We start from the raw sequence: 6,000 nt of genomic DNA, 5'->3' as shown, positions 1-6,000 counted from the left end.
CCTTATCGAACGCTTTACCTGGTGTGTCTGTAAGTACCATTGGTTGCTTTGCTTTTATTCTTGTGAGTTTCTTCAATTGACATTCCTTACATGTTCTTACGTAATCTTGAATTTCCTTTTTCATATTTTCCCAATAGTAATGTTGTCGTATTCTTTGATAAGTTTTTGTTATTCCTTTGTGTCCTGCTACGCTTGATTCATGTTTTTCTCGTATTATGTTGTTCCGCGCTTCCACAGATGGGGTAATTACTTCCCCAGTGCAAATGGTGATGGTTAAGGTTTTTTCCATAAATATTTCCTTTAATTTTCTGATTGTATATCGCCAGGGTATTTCCTCCAAGTTTCCTTTGCTAATGCTGAACGAAGTTAACTGTTTTTCATTTACTGCGTCTAATAGAGATCTTAGCGAGTTTAATAAATTTTCTGGTGTTATTGGAATATTTCTATTTTCCTTTATCGGTAGGAATACAATGTATTTTCCAGAATCGTAATTCAATCTTGCTTTTTCTAACATTAAATCTTCATAACGAGGTAATTTTCCCGTTTCCTTCATTTCTAAGGCTCCTTTATCTATCGGATTGCCATGTATATCTATAAATACTACTTTATGGTCATTTACTCTCGCAATTGAGTCTCGGGTTTCTGAAATTCTTAGTTCCGCAATTATCGTAGGTCTCGTGTCCTTCTCTCGTTGTTGAATTAGTTCTGGAATTACAGTGGAGGTCTCTTTTTCGCTTGTTGTATCCGTGCCTTCTTTTTCTCGATTGGTTATTTCTCTATCTGTACTTACATCGATTTCTGCTAATGCTTGGTCTAAATATTTTATGGGGGTTTCTTCTATTGTAAAATGTTTTCGGGTAAAACCCTTTCCTTGATTTTTAGAATCACTGGATTGAGGCAAGACGTGTGGTTTAGCTTCGAATATGGGAGAGTCTTCGGTTGACGTATCTATTTCGAATCTTTTTGAGACAGGATAGCGAATCGGTGAGACTTCCTCTCTCTTTCTGATTGGTAAACAAACTTCCGGAGGGTTCCTAGATAATGCGTCTGCGTTTGCGTTCGCCCTGCCTTCTTTGTATACAATATCAAATTCGAAGTCCGATAACTTTAATTTCCATTTCCAAATTCTTGAAGTAGGATCTTTGATAGAATGCATCCACACTGAAGGTTTATGATCGGTTACGATGGTAAACTTTCTTCCGTAAAGATACGGTCGGAAGTGCATTGCGCTGTAAACAATTGCCAGACACTCCTTTTCTATGGCAGAGTAGTTTTGTTCGGCGGGATTTAATAGCCTCGAGGCATACGCAATCGGCAAATCCTTTCCGATTGGCCCTTGACTCAGTACACCGCTTATTGCATATCCTGATGCGTCTGTAGTAGGGTTAAAGGGTTTAGAAAAGTCTGGATATTGCAGGATGGGTTTCGTCACTAACGCTGTCTTTAAATTATTGAATGCGTTTTCTTGATTTTCTGTCTATTTAAAGGGAGTGTCTTTCTTTAATAGTTGTGTCAATGGTTTCGCGACCTTGGGGAAATCGGGGTGAAAATCTTCTGTAATATCCTGCTAGTCCCAGAAATTGTTTGATATTTTTCGCCCTCTTTGGTCGTGGAAATTTTGATACGGCTTCGACTTTCTTTGGGTCGGGTTTCACGCCATCCTCACTAATTATATGTCCTAAATAATTCACCTCGTGTCGTAAAAATTCGCACTTATCAGGTTGCAGTCGTAATTTAGCTTTCCTCAGTCTTTCCATTAATTTATTAAATTTAATTTCGTGTTCTTGGAGAGACGTGGAATAAATCACTATGTCATCCAGATAGACGAATAGTTCTATTCCTTGCAGACCAGATAATATTGAATTCATCAAACGTTGAAATGTTGCTGGGGCATCTTTTAATCCAAAGGGCATTCTTTTGAATTGAAAATGCCCGTATGGTGTCGAAAATGCAGTTTTGTGGGCATCTTCCTGTGACATACGGATTTGGTAAAAGCCCGATGCCAAGTCAAACGTGGAAAAATATTTTGCACTTCCTAATTGATCCAATATTTCTGTAATGTTGGGTAGTGGGAAGGCATCGCCAATCGTTTTATCGTTCAATTTTCTATAATCGATGACTAATCTCCAGCGCTTATTTCCTTGCGAATCGGGTTTTTGGGCACAATCCATAACGGGGAGTTATATGGAGATATTGATGGTTCCACTACGTCCGTATCTAGTAGTTCTTGGACCTGTCGATTTATTTCTTCTCGATGTATTGGTGGATATCGATACTGTTTAGTATTGATGGGTATATTATCCGTTGTAATTATCCTATGTTCCAGAACTTCGGTTGCTTCCAATGTATCTCCTGGAATATGAAACCTATCTTGATTATTACGAATCAATTTTTTAGCATTTTCCTTTTCTTCTTCGTTCAAATGTTCGAGTCGTAGTAACTCATTTATTTTATCGTATCTACTTTCCTCCGATCTTAGAACTGTATTGCACGCTGTCCTAGGAAGCGGGGGGCGGGGGGGGGGGGGGATTTTCAAATTCTTTAATTACCATCGTTGGTGTTGTAAATACGTAATCTCTCGAAGTAGTATTTATTACTCTTATGTAACCTTTTCCTTTATGATTCCTCACAACTGCATTACCAAAATAGATTCCCTTGTTCGGCTCGATTCTTGGAATAAATCCCTCTTTTATCTCTGGATTAGCGATATTAATCGAACACGTTATTGAACTTCGCTTCGGTATAATTATTTTTTCTTTAGTATCGAAGGGAATATAAATATTTCCCCATCTGATATGTTTTCCCTCATAATCTAAACGAGCCTTACAACCTGCAAAAAATTCGGATCCTAGGATTCCGTCTTGATCGATTAGCAATGAATCGTCGACTACATGAAAAACAACCGGATGGCCCGCAACCTGTATTACCGTCTGCCCTAAGAAGACCAGGCTCGTTGCCGTAATTCCTCGCACTTCGATTGATTCCTTTTCGTCGATGATGGCTGAATCGAGTATAGCAGGTTTCTTGATAATGTTGATTTCCGATCCAGAGTCTAATAATAAGCTCGTCTTAGTCTTTAGATCTGGGGAAACTATTCGTGCAGTTGGGGTCGTTGGGGAATCGTTAAATTTTATTGAAATAATTCGGAGAGGTCGCCTTCCGAATCTGAATTCAACTCCTGATGATTTTCCTTCGCCGGTTGCTTGTGCTTCACTCTTTTCCTTTTGCCTTGAGATTCTGGATTCTCTGTCTGTGACCTCGTTTGGTTGTGGGATGACTCCCCCACAATATTTAGTGGTTGTTCGTTCGATCTTATGGTCGGCATTGCGTTCGCTCTGTCTCTCGTTATGGGTGGTGGAGTCGATCTCGCGGGGGTGGCTATCCTTGTTCTGTTTGTTGCCGTCGGCGCCGGTCGCCTGGTTGCCGCCTGTACTCTTGGGCGATTCGGCGTATCGTTCCTTCGTGGCTCGCCCCATTCTCCCGAAGGACGTGTTTGGTTTCCCGATGGTCTCGAAGCATAGGGTACGATTAATCCGGCATCTACTCGGGCTTTAAATTTGTAACAGTCTTTCACTAGATGCCCGGGTTTTTTGCAATAGTTACACGTGATATTTTGTCTTGTAGAATTCAAAAAATTCTGCGATGGAGGTAGCGATCTTCGATCTTGGCGGTTGTTCCTGATATTGTTGTTAGTGTTCGAAGGATGTGCGTTGTCGCGTCTGTAATAGTTCGAGGGTGTCGGTCGTTGGGGTCGCGTTCTATCGGTTATTTGTTTCAATTCGTGTGTTGCTTTGACGGCTTGACGATACGCATCTTCTAAAGTATGGTACCCTGCTATTTTTACTCGCACATATACCTCGTTCGGAAGTCCTTTAACGAAAGCTTCTTTCGTTTCCCAATCTATAGTATCTTGGATATCGGGGGATATGATGCCGTAGTCGCCTCTTTCTCCGTCCATTATTGCCAATCTAAGATTTCTAACGCGATCCATATAATGTAATATGTCTCCCCGGGTCGTTGAAATATCGTTCCTAATTCCCCTTTATATTCATTAAGAGATTTCTTTGGGCCGAATAGATCCTTTAATTTGTTTCCGAAATCGTTTAGACTCATTAATTCTGTGTCTTCGATGGCGAGGAGCGCGTGTCCACGGAGCTTATTTACTAACAATTTTACCAATTGAGGTTCTTGATATCTGGGAATCATATTTCGCGCGCGCTCACAAGCTCTTAAAAAGTGGAATACCGATGGTCGATATCCGTCAAACACTGGCACCGATTCGATCGCATCTTTTAGCTTAATTGGCTAGGTATGTCCACTCGACTGGACCGTCTCTTGTTGCGTTGTCGGCGGCGATACGGGTGTTTTAGGTTCTTGTTTTGTTTTAAGTTCGAATAAGCCGCTTTGTAATTCGGCGAGTTTTGCACTCATATCGCGAAAGTTCGCATCCCATGCTTTAAGCTTTTCCGACAATGTCAAAACCATTTCTTCGTCCAACGATTCCACTACACTCGCCATTGTTTCTTAAATATTTGTTAAATATATATATTAATCAAGATAGACTAACTAAATATTAACGACAAGACATGACTGAACTCGGTGCAAAGGAATAAAGTTATGCTACACGAAATAACTGGTAACACAATACACAAAACATTAACTAAATTAAACGAGACTTACATAAATGCAAGTCACGTATAATCGAAACAATGACTATTGAAATTCGGTAACAATACAATCCATGCTATCGCATTAAAGTAGCACACGGTATTGACACACACAATATCATGAAACACAAAACAATATTACAAAACACTACTAAATAAAATTATAGTGATTAACAATTAATTAGTTATTTCAACAACACGTTACTGTTGACATTAAACCAACGCCATACCAAAGAGACACGCGAGCGACCATGTTGAAAAATTCGTCGCGCGCACATACAAATAACAGCCAATGCAATACAATACAGCATCATAATAGCAATGTTAGGTACTAATAAAAAAAAAAAAAAAAAAAAACTAGAAAAAGGGGGAGAGTTAAGGAAAATATATATAATAAATAACAACTAACATAATTATAACATATTATATATATTATACTATATACAGGGATACAGTATTCGTACAAAGGAACAGATCCAAACGAAAATTATATATACAAAAAAAAATAAATAATATATATATGTAATATCGTGATATAATATATTTACAAGGAATGGATGATACAGATGTTAATCGGACAGAAAAAGACGATTGTTGTTCAACCTGAACTATTCACACCAAACGTACAGAAAACAGCACAACTAAATAATTAGATAACGACTCGACTTTCACAAAATGCAATCAACACTCTCTCGGCAACGCCACTCGCAAACTCTGTTTGTTGATTCCTTTTTTCTCGTCCCTTGGCAACCGCTCGTGGCCAAGATCACGTAGGTCTCCTCTTTCCAAAACTACGCGATCAAAAACAAACGCCTCGGCTCTCGCGACATTCCACGCGGTTCACCCGCCAACTCCCAGGCCTCTCACTCACGATACTACACTCGGCCATCCTGCAATAACATCTGCCCTCAGATGTTGCCTTCTATCTCGCTGTCATCAGATGCGTCACTTTCGGCGTTTATGACCCAAGGTTTCATAAAATCAGCAGTAGTTGATGACCGTTTTGGCCCCTCATGCTCTCCTACCTTCTCCACAATTAGCGATCATTCCGCATTGCTCGCACTATCCGGTACGGACCCAAAAATCTTCCTCCCAGTTTTAATCCTGGGCCAAACTGCGTTCTCTTTATGGCCACCAGCTCTCCAGTTAGGTACTGTTTCGCACCTTTTCTTCTTTTGTTGTAGTGCCTCCGATTTTCCTCTTGAGTAGCAGCAATTTTCTTTTTCGCGTCCTCACGCAGTTCACGACGTTGCTCTTCGAATTCCACCACCCATTCTTCTTCAACCAATTTTCGGATCTGTGGGTCTTCTTTAGTTTGCATCTCGACCCCGAC

Source organism: Bombus vancouverensis, unplaced genomic scaffold (assembly GCF_051014615.1).
Source record: "Bombus vancouverensis nearcticus unplaced genomic scaffold, iyBomVanc1_principal scaffold0031, whole genome shotgun sequence".
In the NCBI taxonomy this organism is placed as follows: domain Eukaryota; kingdom Metazoa; phylum Arthropoda; class Insecta; order Hymenoptera; family Apidae; genus Bombus; species Bombus vancouverensis.
This window is presented reverse-complemented; position numbering follows the sequence as displayed.